The 18,688-nt window shown below is 38.0% G+C and overlaps 1 long non-coding RNA gene across 1 annotated transcript; it reads right to left on the bottom strand.

Moving 5' to 3' along the window:
* Positions 1-812: 812 nt before the first annotated feature.
* LOC145529328 (uncharacterized) lies at positions 813-4,250 on the bottom strand. The gene is made up of 4 exons (XR_014071117.1): positions 3,036-4,250; positions 2,763-2,947; positions 1,383-1,529; positions 813-945 (listed from the first exon to the last, which is right to left on the bottom strand). It is a non-coding gene; the product is annotated as an uncharacterized LOC145529328 (long non-coding RNA).
* Positions 4,251-18,688: the final 14,438 nt, after the last annotated feature.

Below are 18,688 nucleotides of genomic sequence, written 5' to 3'. Positions count from 1 at the left end.
GAGAACTGCTGCAAAACAGAGTGAATGTCTTTGTCTCACTCCTGAATCTCAGTTCTGCATCTTGTTCTCCTCAGTAGGAGAATAATGGACCATAGGAACTAGTCCATATCAGTATATACATAGCCGCTATGTTCTTTTTAATGGCTGCATGTCTGCCTATTTAAATTTTTTAAAATAAATTTATTTATTTATGATTTATTTGGGGCTGTGCTGGGTCTCCATTGCTGCTTGGGCTTTTCTCTAGTTGTAGTGAGTGGGGACTACTCCCTAGTTGCGGTGTAGGGGTTCTTACTGCGGTGCTTTCTCTTGTTCCAGAGCACACACTCTAGTGGTGCATGGGCTCAGTAGCTGCAGCTTCTGGGCTCTAGAGCACAGGCTCAATAGTAGTGCTGCAGGGTCCTAGTGGCTCCACGGAATTTGTGATCTTCCCTGACGAGGAATCGAAACTGTGTCTCCTGTGTTGGCAGGCAGATTCTTTACCACTGAGCCACCAGGAAAACTCTTGCATGCCTATTACATGAATGTGATATATTATTAAACTGTTAATTATTAAACTATTAAACTGTTCCTCTATTGCTGAACATTTGTGATTGTTTCTACTTTTTATTTTATTTTTAAAATAATCTAAACAATGATACACTGAACATCCTTAGAAAGGTTTTAAACAACAAAGTCAGGGGCTTCCCTGGTGGTCCAGTGGTTAAGACTCCATGCTTCCAATGCAGCGGGCACGGGTTTGATTGCTGGTCAGGGAACTAAGATCCCACAGGTCACTCAGTCAACAAAACAAACAAACAAAGGAAAACCAAGGAAGTGATATGATCAGGTTCATTTGTTTAAAAAGATCATGTAAAATGCTGAAATCTGAAGACTGTTGGATTGTAACAATTTCAATTTCCAGGGTGTAGCTATCGTACTATTAACAGATGTCATCACTGGTGAAGGCTGGAACCAAATGAAAGAAATGTCTTTATTATTTCTTATAACTGCATGTGAATCTACAATTATAACAAAATAAAGAGTTTAATTTTTTAAAAAAAAACGGACACCATTAGGATGGACACTACCAAAACAAATAAACAAAACAAAACAGAAAATAACAAGTGTTGGTGAGGATGTAAAGAAATTGGAACTTCTGTGCACCACTGGTAGGAATGCAAAATGGTACAGACACTGTGGGAAACAGTATAAAAGTTCCTCAAAAAATTAAAAATAGAGTTACCATGTGATCTAGCAATTCCACTTCTGGGTATACACTAAAAAGAATTTAAATCAGGGTCTCAAAGGGATATTTGTACACTCTTGTTCATAGCAGCATTATTTACAAAAGCTAAAACGTGGAACAACTTCCCTGGTGGCTCAGTGGTAAAGTATCCACCTACCAAAGCAAGAGATCTGGGTTCAATCCCTGGGTTGGGAAGATCCCCCGGAGAAAGAGATGGCAACCCACTTCAGTATTCTTGCCTGGGAAATTCCATGGACAGGGGAGCCTGGTGGGCTCCAGTCTGTGGGGTTGCAGAGAGTTGGACCTGATTGAGCAAGTAAACAACAACAAAACACAGAGGCAATTCAAGTGTGTATCAGCAGATGAATGGGTAAACGAACTGTGGTATATACATCCAAACGAATATCACTCAGACGAAAAAAGGAAGGAAATTCTGACATATGGTACGACTTGGATGAATTATTATGCTAAGTGAAATAAGCCAGTCACAAAAAGACCAGCGTGATTCCACTGATAGGAGGTTTCTAGAGTGGTCAAACTAATAGAAAGAATTGTGGTTGCCAGGGACTTGGTGGGGGGTGGGAAATGGGGAGTTGTTATTCAATAGTGTGTATGGAGTTTTGGTTTTGCAAGATGAAAAAAATTTGGAGACTGGTAACACAACAATGTAGACATATTGTACTTAACACTATAACTGTATACTTAGAAATGATTAAAACGGTCAATTTTATGTTATGTGGGTTTTTTTTTTTTACCTCAATTAGGAAATAAAAATGGAGAACTAGTGAAAAAAAAAAAATTACTCTGACTGAAGCAAAGTTTGGAATAACCAGACTAAAAGGCAGGCAGGGTTCCTAGCAGAATGTTCCTATAGTCCAATGCTGGGGCTTGAACCAAGCAAGCGGCATGGAGCTAAACGGGTCCAAGTCTTTGCTCCCCTGTAATAGAATTCTCCATCCACACCCTTGTCATAGTGGGCAGTGAATTCTTTCCCACTTTTGACTTTGTGTTTGGCTAGGTGACTTGCTTTGGCCAGTAGGAAGTTTGTGAAGCTGACAAGAGAAGCTTTGAAATGTGTTTGCTCAATAGGACATGCCCTCTTGTGCTGCAGTTATCTGTCACGATAAGAACATTCCCTGAATAGCTGCTGCTCCTTCAGTCTGGGTCCTGGAATGAGTGTCCAGGAACAGGCCATCTGCCCTGGGTAGCCACAGATCCAAGGAGAATGAGCAATATGCAGAGCGCACCTGAACTCAGTCTGGCTTGGAGCCTGAAGCTAGATGATTCAAGATACAGCTGACTCACAGACGCATGAGCATGACAGTGTGTGACTATTGCTTTAAGCTTCTGAACCGGTTTGGTTTGGTTTGGTTTTTGGTATAGAACAAGTAATCATTTTATAATGGCACTTTAGGTACACCTTCAACTTTATACGGTGTTGTATATTAATTACATCTCAATAAAGCTGGAAAAAAAATAATGGCATTTAACAGACTTTTATAAATTTAAGCACCATTTTGCTGATAGCAAAGCTTACCATCCAGCAACATCCAATCCCCAAACACAGAAGACATTCCAAAGGTAGTCAGGAGAGTGCCGAGATGGTTTAACAGACAGCTAGCAAAAGCACAGAGTGAAAAATCCCAGGAGATCATTTCACAGATGGGAGTACAGAAGCCTAAGACCTTAGCTGTAGTTCATAACAGGGTGTTGGTATAATTACTGTAGGAAAACACAATCAATGTGTTTAGAATAATCTTTCTGGAGTGACCTGAGTCTGGGGATTGAAATGAATATAAATATTTCTTACTGGTTGGGATTATTTGGTTCAGTTCAGTTCAGTCACTCAGTCGTGTCTGACTCTTTGAGACCCAGTGGACTGCAGCACGCCAGGCTTCCCTGTCCATCACCAACTCCCAGAGTCCACCCAAACCCATGTCCATTGAGTCGGTGATGCCATCCAACCATCTCATCCTTCATCGTCCCCTTCTCCTCCTGCCCTCAATCTTTCCCAGCATCAGGGTCTTTTCAAATGAGTCAGCTCTTCACATCAGGTGGCCAAAGTATTCGAGTTTCAGCTTCAACATCAGTCCTTCCAATGAACACCCAGGACTGATCTCCTTTAGGATGGACTGGTTGGATCTCCTTGCAGTCCAAGGGACTCTCAAGAGTCTTCTCCAACACCACAGTTCAAAAGCATCAATTCTTTGGCGCTCAGCTTTCTTTATAGTCCAGCTCTCACACCCATACATGATCACTGGAAAAACCATAGCCTTGACTAGATGGACCTTTGTTGAAAAGTGATGCCTGTGCTTTTTAATATGCTGTCTAGGCTGGTCATAACTTTCCTTCCAAGGAGTGTCTTTTAATTTCATGTCTGCAATCACCATCTGCAGTGATTTTGGAGCCCAGAAAAATAAAGTCAGCCACTGTTTGCATTGTTTCCCCATCTATTTGCCATGAAGTGATGGGACTGGATGCCATGATCTTAGTCTTCTGAATGTTGAGTTTTAAGCCATTTTTTTCACTCTTCTCTTTCACTTTCATCAAGAGGCTCTTTAGTTCTTCTTCGATTTCTGCCATAAGTATAGTGTCATCTACATATCTGAGGTTATTATTATTTCTCCTGGAATCCTGATTCCAGCATGTGCTTCATGCAGCCCAGCATTTCGAATGATGTACTCTGCATATAAGTTAAATAAGCAGGGTGACAATATACAGCCTTGACATATTTAATTATTTGGTTAAGATTCTATTTAGAATAAACGTTATCCTTTGTAATGAATCACTGGTCCTTGAAGGATGGAAGGGGCTCAAAATAGTTAACTTGCCCCCAGCAAGGCAGTTGGTCTTCTGGAGAAATGGTGTTAAATGGGGGACTTGGCATTCATCTCTGTTGCTGGCAGTTCAGATATTCGTTAGCAACAGTAGCTAAGACAGCCTTGGTTAGTGGGAACCTGCACTTTCTGTTGGGTTCATGCATGGCCTCCATCCCTCTGACTGTGGCTACTTCCTTCATGTGTCCATTGTGACAGCACCAGGGTGGCCAGTGACTGAAGTTGGCTAATGTCAGATGGCCAAGTCATCTTGGTGCCTTCTCCATGGTGAACAACTTCTGCTTCTGAGTTTTAGGGAGTCATTTGTTACACAGCTCCATTTTAGCTCTAACAGACTAATATAGAGGCATTAAAATTTTATTATGAAAAATTTCAGACATATACAAAAGTAGAAGAAATAATATGATGAAACTCTGGTTACCCCTATCTCATACGGTCAGTCTTGTTTTCACCTATACCCTTGCCCACTTTGCCCTCAACTCTGGATTATCTTTTTTTTTAATTAATTAATTAATTTAGTTTTGGCTGTGCTGGGTCTTCCTTGCTGTGCAGGCTATCTCTAGTTGCAGCGAGTGGGGGCTACTCTCTAGTTGCGATTTGCGGGCTTTTCATTGTGGTGGCTTTTGTTGCAGAGCATGGGCTCTAGGGCGTGCAGGCTTCAGTAGTTGCAGCATGTGGCCTCAGTAGTTGTGGCACCTGGACTCTAGAGCACAGGCTCAGCAGCTGTGGTGCATGGACTTAGTTGTCCTATGCAGCATGTGGGATCTTCCTAGACCAGGGATTTAACCCATGTCTTCTGAATTGGCAGGCAGATTCTTTACCACTGAGTCATCAGGGAAGCCACTGGATTATCTTAAAGCAAGCTCAAGAGATTATATTATTTTCTCTGTAAATATTTCAGTATGTAGCTCCAAAAGATAAGGAATTAAACAAAATAATACAAAAATCGATAATAATTCATTAATAGAAACAGCAATCTATTCGGTGTTCATACTTCTTCGATTATCTTATAATTTTCTTCTCTTTGATTTTCTTTTTTAAATTGTTGTTTGAATTGGGCTCCAAATAATATCTGTGTACTGTGCTTGGTTGATGAACCTTAAATCTCTAAGTTCCCCCACCATCTATCTTGTAACGCTGTTTGGTTAAATAAATTGGTTCATTCATCACTGTAGTTTGCCACAGTCTGGACTTGGCTGATTTTATCCCTGTGGCCCCATTTAATATGTTCTTTTATCTTCTGTATTTTCTGTAAATTGAACAAATTAAAAAAAATTTTTTGAAAGATTGCTTCTTAAGTGGTGATGTGTGCTTCCATCAGGAGCATCTAATCTCTGGCTGGCTCTCTTTTTTTTTGACATTTGCAGCCATTAATGTTCATTGCCCGGATTCATGAGGGTCTGCAAAATGGTGATATTTTAACCAAATCATTTATTCTTCCTTTATGGCATACTTCCACAAAGTGAAACTTCCCCTCATTGATTATTTAGTTATCCGGAGGGGGAGATCATATACAAAAGGGAGGATAAATATTTGATGCTTTCTTTTATTTCCCGGTTGCCTAGCAGCCTCCTAAAGGGACTGTGGGGACATTAACAAAATGGCGCCAGTCAGGCTCTCATGCCCTCTTGCCCCACATTCTGTAAATAATGACTTTGCATGGTTATGTAGCAGCTGAGATTACTTGTAGCACTGCACATGCACATCATGAGGTACTCCTTTGGTCACGGGCTACTTTGTGTGGGTATCATGGTTATGTCATGTGAGGTTGTGTTATGGCTACGGTTCAGCTCAGTTCAGCCACTCAGTCGTGTCTGACTCTCAGGCCTCCCTGTCCATCACCAACAGCCAGAGCTTACTCAAACTCATGTCCATTGAGTCGGTGATGCCATCCAACCAACCCATCCTCTGTCGTCCCCTTCTCCTCCTGCCTTCCATCTTTCCCAGCATCAGGATCTTTTCTAATGAGTCAGTTCTTCACATCAGGTGGCCAAAGTATTCGAGTTTCAGCTTCCAAAGAATATTCAGGACTGATCTCCTTTAGGATGGACTGGTTGGATCTCCTTGCAGTCCAAGGGACTCTCAAGAGTCTTCTCCAACACCACAGTTCAAAAGCATCAATTCTTTGGTGCTCAGCTTTCTTTATAGTCCAACTCTCACATCCATACATGACCACTAGAAAAACCATAGCCTCGACTAGATGGACCTTTGTTGGCAAAGTGATGTCTCTGCTTTTTAATATGCTGTCTAGGCTGGTCATAGCTTTCCTTCCAAGGAGCAAGCGTCTTTTAATTTCATGGCTGCAGTCACCATCTGCAGTGATTTTGGAGCCCCCCAAAATATAGTCTGCCACTGTTTCCACTGTTTCTCCATCTATTTGCCATAAAGTGATGGGACCAGATGCCATGATATTAGTTTTCTGAATGTTGAGCTTTAAGCCAACTTTTTCGCTCTCCTCTTTCACTTTCATCAAGAGGCTCTTTAGTTCTTCTTCACTTTCTGCCATAAGGGTGGTGTCATCTGCCTATCTGAGGTTTTTTATATTTCTCCCAGCAATATTGATTCCAGCTTGTGCTTCCTCCAGCCCAGCGTTTCTCATGATGTACTCTGCATAGAAGTTAAATAAGCAGGGTGACAATATACAGCCTTGACGTACTCCTTTTCCTATTTGGAACCAGTCTGTTGTTCCATGGCCAGTTCTAACTGTTGCTTCCTGACCTGCATACAGGTTTCTCAAGAGGCAGGTCAGGTGGTCTGGTATTCCCATCTGTTTCAGAATTTTCCCCAGTTTGTGGTGATCCACACAGTCAAAGGCTTTGGCATAGTCAATAAAGCAGAAACAGATGTTCTTCTGAAACTCTCTTGCTTTTTTGATGATCCAGCGCATGTTGGCAATTTGATCTCTGGTTCCTCTGCCTTTTCTAAAACCAGCTTGAACATCTGGAAGTTCACGGTTCATGTATTGTTGAAGCCTGGCTTGGAGAATTTTGATGGTTGAGTCATATTCTATTGTACATATGTACCACATCTTCTTTACCCATGCCACTGTTGATGGGCATTCAGGTGGCCTCCATGTCTTGGCCACTGTATACAGTGCTGCAATGCAAATTGGGGTGCTTGTGTCTTTTTGGATCATGTTTTTCTCCAGATATATGCCCAAGAGTTGGAGTGCAGAACATATGGTAGCTCTATTTTTAGTTTTTAAAGAAACCTTCATCCAGTTCTCCATAGTGGCTGTATCAAATTACATCCCCATAGGAGGGTTCCCTTCTCTCCACACTGCAGGGCCACTCAATCAGTGGAAGACAGGAGCAAATAATAAATGCTTCTCTAGTCTCCATTTCGCAAAGCTCCCTAGCTGATCCTGTGAGAATCCAGATGTATCAGAGGTCCCCTTGAGGAGGCGATCCTGTATTGCTTTTGTTTCTTTGCTTCACTCTCATCCCTCACTCCTCCTCCCTGGTGTCAAATTAACTAAATGCAAGTTTTTGTCTGAAGCTCTGCTCTTAGGAGAACCCAAACAGAACAGGAAAGAGAAGAAAAGGTCTTAGGTCTAGGCCTGGGAAAGGAGGTTACCAAAGACCCCTCCTCTCCCCCCAATTTGGAACTTTTCAAAAGTCAGTGCTCTAGGAGAGAAACAGGGTGAGAAAGTACCCACTCACTCACAGAAGAGTTTCCTATACTCACTTGGCTTTGGGTGGAGTAGGAACACCGAATAAAAAAAGCCCACTAGGATTCCTGATATAAACCAAATTCATGCAGAGGGAAGCCCTAAATCATATTCTTTGCATACTGCAAAAAAATCCAAGCCGAAAATTTATTTAAGTAGTTCTGAGGTGGAAGTACTCCTAGGTGATGGACAGAAGCAAACAAAAACCCTCTCTGGAAGAACATATTTTAAATATAGATCTCAAAGAATTCCAAAGAATATTAAGCTAATAATCAAAAGTAAAATAACAACAACAAAAAAGTCATGGGAAACAAACCACGAGGATCATGAATCAGCACAAACAGTATATAGAACATATAGAAGGTGAGACCTATGAATACTGCATAAAATGGAATGATGAGATTCAGAACAGGAAATAAATATTTTAATATGTCTGAAGAAGTTTAAAAAGATATTGAAAATATGATGACAGAATAATAACTTAACAAAATCAGCCATGTTTGAATACGAATCAGATAAAATTTCTAGAAATGAAAATTGTAATAATAAAAATTAAAAAAATAATTGAAATTATAAACATCAAAGGACAAGGTGAAAAGCAAAATAAGACACAGTTGAAGAAAGAATTAGTAAATTGAAATACAAAGCTTAAGAAATTACCAAGAATTCAGCAACGAATGATAAAGATGTGAAGTAAGAAAAAGAAATTAAGAGGCATGGAAGAAATTTAACATTTATTCATGATAAAACATCTCAGCAAACTAAGAATTAAAGGGAACTTCCACAACTCAGTGAAAGACATCCACCAAAAACCTACACCTATTGTCATATTTATGGTAAAAGACTGAATGCTTTCTATTCAAGATCAGGAAAAACCAAAGATGTATGCTCTTGGGACTTCCCTGGTAGTTCAGTGGCTCAGACTCCAAGCTCCCAGTGCAGGGGACCTGGGTTTGATCCCTGGTCAGGAAACTAGATCTCATAAACTGCAACTAAGAGTTTACATGTCACAACTTCAATTTTGCATGTCACAACTAAAGATCCCATGTGCTGCAACTAAGACCCACTGGAGCAAATAAATATTTAAAAAAAAGATGTACACTCTCTTCACTCCTATTGAACATTTAACTAGATGTCCTTACCAGTGCAATGCCAAGGAAAAGAGATAAAAGTCATGCAGGTTGTAAAGGAAGAAATAAAACTGTTTCTAATACCACAAAATCATAATGACTGTATATAAAAACACAAATATCTACAAAAAACTATTATAACAAATGAATTTAGCAACCGTACAGGATACAAGGTCATCATAAAAAGAGCTATTGTATTTCTCTCTATTTATTTATTTTTTTGGCTGTTCTGTGTAGCATGTGGGATCTTAGTTCCCCAACCAGGAATTGAACCTGTACTCCCTGCAGTGGAAGTATAGAGTCTTAACCAATGGACTTCCAGGGAAGTCCCAACAATTGTATTTCTATAAATACTAAAATTTTTAAAAATTTATATAGTATCATTTACAATAGCATAAAAAAAACATGAAATACTTGGTATAATTCTTGGTATAAATACTTGGCATAAACCATGCAGGAAACGCAGGTTTGATTCCTGGGTCAGGAAGATTCTCTGGAGAAGGAAATGGCAACCCACTCCAGTATTCTTGACTGGAAAATTATGTCCATGGGGTTGCAAAGAGTTGGATATGACTTAGCAACTAAACAACAACAAAATTTACAATAGCATAAAAACTTGAAATACTTGGTATAAATCTAGCAAAATATATGCAAGCTTGGCATGCTGAAATCAACATGATGAGAAAAACTAAAGAAGACCTAAATAAATGTTGATGGATTAGAAACATCAATAGACCAATCCTTCCCAACTTAACCTATAGATTTAAGGCAATTCCAATAAAAATTCCAGCATGTTCTTTCATAGACATCAACAAGATGATTCTAAAATAAGTATAGAAATACAAAGGACCTTGAATATCCAAAACAGCTTTGAAAAAAAAAGAACTTTGCCACCTTTATTTCAAGATTTACTATAAAGCTACAATATTCAAGAGAGTATAGTATTGACTAAAGGATTGATACAGATGTCAGTGGAATTGTTAAAGTAATTAAACAAAGAGGCCATTAGATTGAGGTGGGTCTAGTGTCTTGTAAGCAAACCAAAATCTAATCCAGAGTAAATTCCTATAAGTGCCTCAAGGTTAAGAAATTGAAACTAAAGAACAACCAATCACAAAGAGCCAAATAAGGCAACTGCTTAAGTTATAGCATATCAAATAATTTCCTTGCTTTGCTTCCATGTATGCTCTACAAAAGCTTTTGTGCATCGCTCCTGCTTGTAGAGAGCTCCTAACCACTTGCGTTGATGCTGCCCAATTTGAATGAATGTTTGCTCAAATAAACTTCCAAATTTTACTGTACTTTATTTTATCTTTTAACAGGTTAGAACTGAGAATAAAAAGATAAGCTCACACATATATGGTCAACTGATTTTTGATAAAGATGTCAAGTCAACTCAATGGACAAATAATATTCTTTTCAACAAATTATACTGGAACAATTGGACATTCATTTAAAAACAAAAAGAAGAACCTCAACCCATAAATCACACCATATTTAAAAATAACTCAAAATGGACCATAGATAGAAATGTAAACCTAAACTATAAATATTCTAAAAAACAGTAGAAAAATCTTTGTGAACATAGGTCAGGCAAAGCTTTCTTAGATATTATACCAAAAGCACAATCCATAAGGAAAAAAACAATAAACTATATTTCATAAATGTTTTTAAGGTTTTGTTTTTCAAACACTATTAAACAAATGAAAAGGCAAGCCTCAGTCTGAGAGAAAATGTTTGCAATATATATATTTGTTATGGGACTAGTATCCAGAATGTATGAAGAATTCCCAAAACTCACTAACAAGAAGGGGAATTTCTGTCTGAGGTGGCATGAAGAGGTTGGCAAATACTTTCCCCAAAAAACAAATATAAAACTGGACACATAAAAAACAAAAACAAAACAAAATAACCTTTGCAGTGGTTCGATGATCAGCTAAAGGCAAACAACAAATTGAGAATCATATATTCATGAAAAAAATGCTACAACTTTGAGCAATAACAGTAGGATTTTGCAGTCTTTTCACCTGGGGCTGCACCCATTGCCCCCTAGCTTGGTCATTGACAGTGATAGTGTTACCAGGGTGTGGATAGCATGAAAATCAGAAATATATCCACAAAAGGGGATACACTTCAACTGAAGTAGGCAAAAACTTAAACCAGCATCACTGCTAATAAAAGTAGGTAACAAATTGGAAAATCTGAAGTTTTGCTAGCCTGGTTGGGAGAGCAGCACACCAGCAAGAAACTTAATGGGGAGATTCTGGAAATCGGACAGCTATAGAAGGGCTAGATCAGTTCTCCATACAAGCCTGGCTGACGGGGAAAGTAAGTGCATTCACAGAGGAGATCTACAAGAGCCCTAGCAGAAAGTGAAGACCAAGGCAGTCTTGAGAACTAGATGAACTTTGAATAAACTCCCCAATACACACACAGATCAACTGGCAGGATGGAAATCTTATGGATTCTAGGGGTTTGTGCACATCCTCATATAAATGGAATAAAAGGACAGTATTTGTCCTTTGGCAACTGATGCATCTCACTTAATTTCTTTTAGAAAGCGTAAAATTAAATAAAGCAGTAATTATAACATTGTATCATCAAGTTCATAACATATGTAAATTACATATAAAACTAGGAACATGCGAGAGGAGAGAAGCAATGGAGCTGTATTGGAGCAAGTCGCTATATTTAAGCAAAATTAAGTCAATATAAAAGTAGATAGTGATAAGTTAGGATCTTAATCCTTAAGAAACTACTAAGAAAATAACATTAAAAATGTAGTTAAAACAAGCAACAGAGAATGATGACAGTACATTAAAAATATTTGTTTAACACAAATGAAGGCAACAAAGAGGAAGAGAGGAACAAAAAGGACATAAGAAAATAAATAGCAAAATGGACTGACATAAATAAAATCATATCAATACTTACATTAAATATGAATGTCTAAACATTCCAGTAAAAAGATGTAGATTGTCAGAATATCTAATAAAGCAAGATCCAGTTGCACACTGTCTACAAGAGGCACATTTTTAAATTTTTTATTTATTTATTTTGGCTGTGCTGGATCTTTGTTCCTGCACACCAGCTTTCTTTAGTTGCAGTGAATGGGAGCTACTCTCTAGTTGTGGTGCACAGGCTTTCTCATTGCAGTGGATTCTCTTGTTGCAGACTATGGGCTCTAGAGCTTGGGCTCAGTAGTTGTGGCACATGGTTTTAGTTGCCCCTTGGCATGTGGAATCTTCCTGGATCAGGGACCAAAACCATGTCCCCTGCATTGGCAGATATATTCTTAACCACTGGACCACCAGGGAAGTCCAGGAGTCACATTACATTCAAAAAATATAAATAAATTGAATGGAAAAGAATGGAAAAACATACATCATGTAAAAAGTATTATTAATGACATTAATATCAGGCAAAATTAGACTTTAAAACAAGAAACACTACTGCAAACAAATAGATACTCCATAATGATAAAAAAATCAATGCATCATGAAAATAAAACAATTATAAACAAATAAGCAGTTAATAACAGAGGACCAATACTTGTGAACCAAAAACTGACAGAAATGAAGGGAGATATAGACAGCTCAACAACTATAGTAGGGGATTTCAATTCACCTCTCTTGGTAACTGATGAACAAATAATCAGAAAGTCAGTAAGGATATAGAAGACACGAACAATGGTCTCAAGCAATTTGACCTAACTTTGATAGAAAATCCAAACAAATAGCAGTAGAATACACATTATTTCCAAGCAAACATGTAACATTCTCTAGTCCCTAAGACTCTATAAATTTTAGTCCAGAAAAAAGACTTAAGAAACAACACAATTTTTACCAGAGATGTATTACAGCCACAGGCATTAATTTCTGCAAAAATCCCCTAGTCAATAATATGTTAAAAAGACTGAGGTCACACAAGGTATGTTCTTCATACACAACAGAATTAAATTAGAAATCAAAAAGAGCAGAAAATTGAGAAGCCTCCAAGTATTTGGAAATTAAAGAAGATACTTCCTGTTTTAGAGACATTTTATTATTATTTATTTTTGGTCACATTAGGTCTTTGTTCTGTGCGCTGGGTTTCTCTAGTTGCAGCAGCAAGGGCTGCTCTTCGTTGTGGTGCACAGCCTTCGCACTGCAGTGACTTCTCTTGTTTCAGAGCACAGGCTCTAGGTACACGGGCCTCGGTAGTTGTAGCACTCAGGCTCAATAGTTTCGGCATGCAGGTTCAGTAGTAGTGGCACATGGGGTCAGTAATTGTGGCACAAGGGTTTAGTTGCTCTGAGGCATATGGAAATTTCCCAGACCAGGGATTAAAACTGCGTTCCCTGCATTGGCAGGTGGATTCCTATCCACTGTACCAATAGGAAGTCTTAAACAAGACACTTCTTAAAAAAAAAAAAAAAGAAAACAAAGTGGAATAAATTGAATTGAATGAAAATTCAAACACAGTATATCTATATTTATTGCATGTCATTGAATCAATGCTTAAAGAATAATTTATAGTTTTAAATGCTTAGGTTAGAATAGGAGAAAAATAAAATATTAATAATCTCAGTTTTTGCTTCAAAGAGTTCAAAAAAGAAAAGCAATTATTATACAATGTATTAATAGAAAAAAGAAGAAAAACTGTATGATCATTTCAATGATGTGGATAAGCCATTTGATAAAATCCAACACTCCTTCATGATAAAAAATACTCAGAAAACTCTAAATAGCAGGGAACTTCCTCATTCTGATAAAGGGCATCTATGAAAAACCCATATTTAGTGGTAAAAAACTGAAAGCTCTCCCCCTAAAATCAGGAACAAGACAAAGATGTTCAATTTCACCATTTCTACCAGGATAATTACAAAAGTAAAGGGTGGAGGGAGAGGAAGAGGATTCTTTTGGAAAGGAAGAGAGTAAAATTATCTCTATTTTCAGATAATATGATCTTGTATATAGAAAATCCTATGGCAGCCACAGAAAAACCTATTTAAAATAATAAATAAATTCAGAAAAATGTCTTTGAACAAAATTCAAGTGAATTCAATAGCAATGACCAATTCAAAAGTGAAACTAAGAAAGCAATTCCATTTACAATAGCATAAAAAAGAATAAATTACTTGCAAATAAACTTAAAGCAAAGTACAAGATTCACACACTGAAATCTATAAAACATCACCGAAAGAAATTAAAGAAGACCTTTATATGTTTATGGAAAGATATCTCATGATCATGGATTGGATGAAGACAATATTCTTAAGATAGCAATACTCCCCAAATTGGTCTACAGATTTAGTGGAATCAAAATCAAAATCCCAGCTGTGTTTTTTGCAGAACTTGAAAAGCTGATTCTAAAACTCACATGGAAATGCAATGACTCAAAATAGTCAAAACAATCTTGAAAAAGAAGAACAAAGTTGGAGGAATCACACTTTCTGATGTTAAAACACTTACAACAAAGCTACAGTAATCAGGACTGTTTAGTATGACATAAGAATAGACGTATAGATCAATGGAATAGAATTTAGAGTCCAGAAATAAACCCTGACATTTATGGTCATCTGATTTTCAGCAAGGGTGCCTAGGCATTCAGTGTGGAAAAATAGCCTTTAAAAAAAGTGATACTAGGATACTGGATAACTACATGTGAAAGAAAAAAATTAACCCCTTCCTTATACCTTACAAAAAAGTTAACTCCAAATGGATTATATTCCTAAGCAGAAGAGCTAAAAATCTAAAACTTTTAGAAGAAAACATGGGCATAAACTTTCATGACCTTGGATTAGGCAAAGAGTTCTAAGATGCAACAGCAAAAGGATAAGCAACAAAAGAAGAAACTCCTCCTGTACTTCATCAAATTTTAAAACTTTGGGGTTCAAAGGATACTGTCAAGTAAGTGAAATGATAACTAAGAGAGAGAAACTTTTTGCAAATCATGTATCTGCTAAGGTACGTGTATCCAGAATACATAAAGAGCTCTTACAACTCAACAATAGGCAGACAAACAATCCAATTAAAAATCTGGCAAAATGTTGAAGAGATATTTCATCAAAGAAATAAAACGTGTACTTAATACACAATCAAGCATTTCTACTCCTAGTTATCTACCCAAGTGAAATGAAACCAATGTTTACCACACAAAAACTTGTTTATGGAGAGTTTCCTGGTGATCCAGTGGTTAAGATTCCATGCTTCAAATGCAGGAGATGTGGGTTTGAGCCCTAGTCAAGAAACTAAGGTCCTGCATGCTGTGTGGTGTGGCAAAAAACAATAACAACAACAAAAGCTTATTTATGAACATTTACGGTAACATTATTCATAATAATCTAAAACTGGTAACAATCCAAATGCTCATCAACTGGTAGATGAATAAACAAAATGTGATATAGCCTTATAATGCATTCAATTCAGTTCAGTTCAGTCGCTCAGTCGTGTCCGACTCTTTGCTACCCCATGAACCACAGCATGCCAGGCCTCTCTGTCCATCACCAACTCCCAGAGTCCACCCAAACCCATGTCCATTGAGTTGGTGATGCCATCCAGCCATCTCATCCTCTGTCGTCCCCTTCTCCTCCTGCCCTCAATCTTTCCCAGCATCAGGGTCTCTTCAAATGAGTCAGCTCTTCGCATCAGGTGGCCAAAGTATTGGAGTTTCAGCTTCAACATCAGTCCTTCCAATGAATATTCAGGACTGACCTCCTTTAGAATGGACTGGTTGGATCTCCTTGCAGTCCAAGGGACTCTCAAGAGTCTTCTCCAACACCACAGTTCAAAAGCATCAATTCTTTGGCGCTCAGCTTTCTTTATAGTCCAGCTCTCGCATCCATACATGACCACTGGAAAACTCATGGCTTTGATTAAACAGACCTTTGTTGGCAAAGTAATGTCTCTGCTTTTTAATATGCTGTCTAGATTGGCCATAGTTTTTCTCCAAGGAGCAAGCATCTTTTAATTTCATGGCTACAATCACCATCTGCAGTGATTTTGGAGTCCAAGAAAATAAAGTCAGCCACTGTTTCCACTGTTTCCACTCTTTCCCCATCTATTTCCCATGAAGTGATGGGACCAGATGCCATGATCTTAGTTTTCTGAATGTTGAGCTTTAAGCCAACTTTTTCACTCTCCACTTTCACTTTCATCAAGAGGCTCTTTAGTTCTTCTTCACTTTCTGCCATAAGGGTGGTGTCATCTGCATATCTGAGGTTTTTTATATTTCTCCCAGCAATATTGATTCCAGCTTGTGTTTCTTCCAGCCCAGTGTTTCTCATGATGTACTCTGCATAGAAGTTAAATAAGCAGGGTGACAATATACAGCCTTGACGTACTCCTTTTCCTATTTGGAACCAGTCTGTTGTTCCATGGCCAGTTCTAACTGTTGCTTCCTGACCTGCGTACAGGTTTCTCAAGAGGTAGGTCAGGCGGTCTGGTATTCCCATCTCCTTCAGAATTTTCCCCAGTTTGTGGTGATCCACACAGTCAAAGGCTTTGGCATAGTCAATAAAGCAGAAATAGATGTTTTTCTGAAACTCTCTTGTTTTTTCGATGATCCAGCGGATGTTGGTAATTTGATCTCTGGTTCCTCTGCCTTTTCTAAAACCAGCTTGAACATCTGGAGGTTCACAGTTCACGTATTGCTAAAGCCTGGCTTGGAGAATTTTAAGCATTACTTTACTAGCGTGTGAGATGAGTGCAATTGTGCAGTAGTTTGAGCATTCTTTGGCATTGCCTTTCTTTGGGATTGGAATGAAAACTGACCTTTTCCAGTCCTGTGGCCACTGCTGAGTTTTCCAGATTTGCTGGCATATTGAGTGCAGCACTTTCACAGCATCATCTTTTAGATTTGAAATAGCTCAACTGGAATTCCATCACCTCCACTAGCTTTGTTCGTAGTGATGCTTCCTAAGGCCCACTTGACTTCACATTCCAGAATGTCTGGCTCTAGGTGAGTGTGAGCGATCACACTATTGTGATTATCTGGGTCATGAAAATCTTTTTTGTACAGTTCTTCTGTGTATCCTTGCCACCTCTTCTTACTATCTTATGCTTCTGTTAGGTCCATACCATTTCTGTCCTTTATTGAGCCCATCGTTGCATAAAATGTTCCCTTGGTATCTCTAATTTTCTTGAAGAGATCTCTAGTTTTTCCTAATCTATTGTTTTCCTCTATTTCTTTGCACTGATTGCTGAGGAAGGCTTTCTTATCTCTCCTTGCTATTCTTTGGAACTCTGCATTCAAATGGATTACTATATATAATGCATTAATGCATTACTATATATCAATAGAAAATAAACTATTGGTAAATGGTATAACATTAAAGAATCTCAAAAACATTATGCTAAATGGAGAAAAACAGAAACAAAATATTACTTACATATTGAATCATTTCATTTGTGCAAAATTCAAATAATGCAACTCTATAAAGATATAAAACAGATCACCAGTTGCCTTGGTCTTGGGGTGGGAGCAGAGACTGAGGACAAATGGGCACAAGGGAATTTTTGAAGTGATGAAAAATTTCTAAAACTATATGGTGGTGATAGTAGTATAAGTTTATTCTCTTTTTTTTCTTTTTTTTTTGGTTGTACAAGTTAAAATGAGTAAGTTTTATGGCCTGTAAATGAAAAATTCTTAATTAAAAGCCCCAAATCACACAACTTTAAAAATGTGGGAAATATTTTAATAGAAACCTCGTCAAGGAAGATATGTAGATGACAATAAGCACAGTTTAAATGCTCAATATCATCATTAAGAATATGAAAATTAAAACTACAATATGATGCCATTACATGCTTGTTGGAATAGCTAAAAGAAAAATGGAGAGAATGAAGAGTATTTGGAATTTTTATATGTTACTGGGTGAAACTGTAAAACAGTGCAATCATTTTGTTGGGTGCACTTGGTGCAGCCACTTGGTGCAGCCACTTGGAACATAATTTGGCAGTTTCTCGTAAAGTAAAATATACACTTACCATATGCCCCAGCAATCTGACTCCTAGGTATTTACTCATGAGAAGTGAAAATATACATCTACCCCTTAAATTCTGTATACTAACATTTATACCAGAGTTGAAGAGAAAGTTGAGAATTTGGGAAGTTGAAGGTGGCTGGAATATGCAGAGTACTGGAATAAGAAATCTTTACAGAGAAAGAGAGCTCCCATAATCTGTAGTCTTCAACTGAGTACTAAATAGCACATTACATGAGGATGCTACCAAAGCAAAGGACAAGAGGAATGATAACCAGAACCAACAAAACTGGGAATAGTTCATGTTCTCAACAGCTGGGTGCAAGGATCTCTTGACAGAGTAGACATCAGAGAGATGTCTCAGAAGAGTATTGCCAAATGAGTCCTAGAATAAAGACTACTCTGACTCCATGAGAAAAAAAAAGAAATCACAAGCAAGTCTCAAAGGAGTCATATTGTTACCAAATAACTAACTGCATGTAAGATCAAAATCAAAGAAATACAAAGAACTCCAAAACACAATTTTAAATGACAATATCTGGCATCCAATAAAAAAGCACCAGATATAGAGGAAGATTCTAGGACGATATCAAAATAGGAAGCACCAGGAATCTGTCTCTCCACCTAGAGTTGCACCAGCAAATTCTGTCTGATGTATCTGTTTTGGAAATCTGGAATCTGTTGAAGGCTTTCAGTTTCTAGGGGAGGACTTGGATGGTGAACTGTAGCTAATTTCAGACAATTTTAGCTCTTAGCACAGTAGCAGCTACCCATCTTCCACCCCACAGCCACATGGCAGGCAGCTGTGCACATATTCCTGCAACAGCTTGCATGCAGTAAGTAGAAGCAAATATCAGAGAT

Source organism: Giraffa tippelskirchi, chromosome 12 (genome assembly GCF_054371585.1).
Source record: "Giraffa tippelskirchi isolate mGirTip1 chromosome 12, T2T-mGirTip1v1.2.pri, whole genome shotgun sequence".
In the NCBI taxonomy this organism is placed as follows: Eukaryota; Metazoa; Chordata; class Mammalia; order Artiodactyla; family Giraffidae; genus Giraffa; species Giraffa tippelskirchi.
Note: the sequence above shows the minus strand (reverse complement) of the source record. Positions and strands in the feature narration are given on the sequence as shown.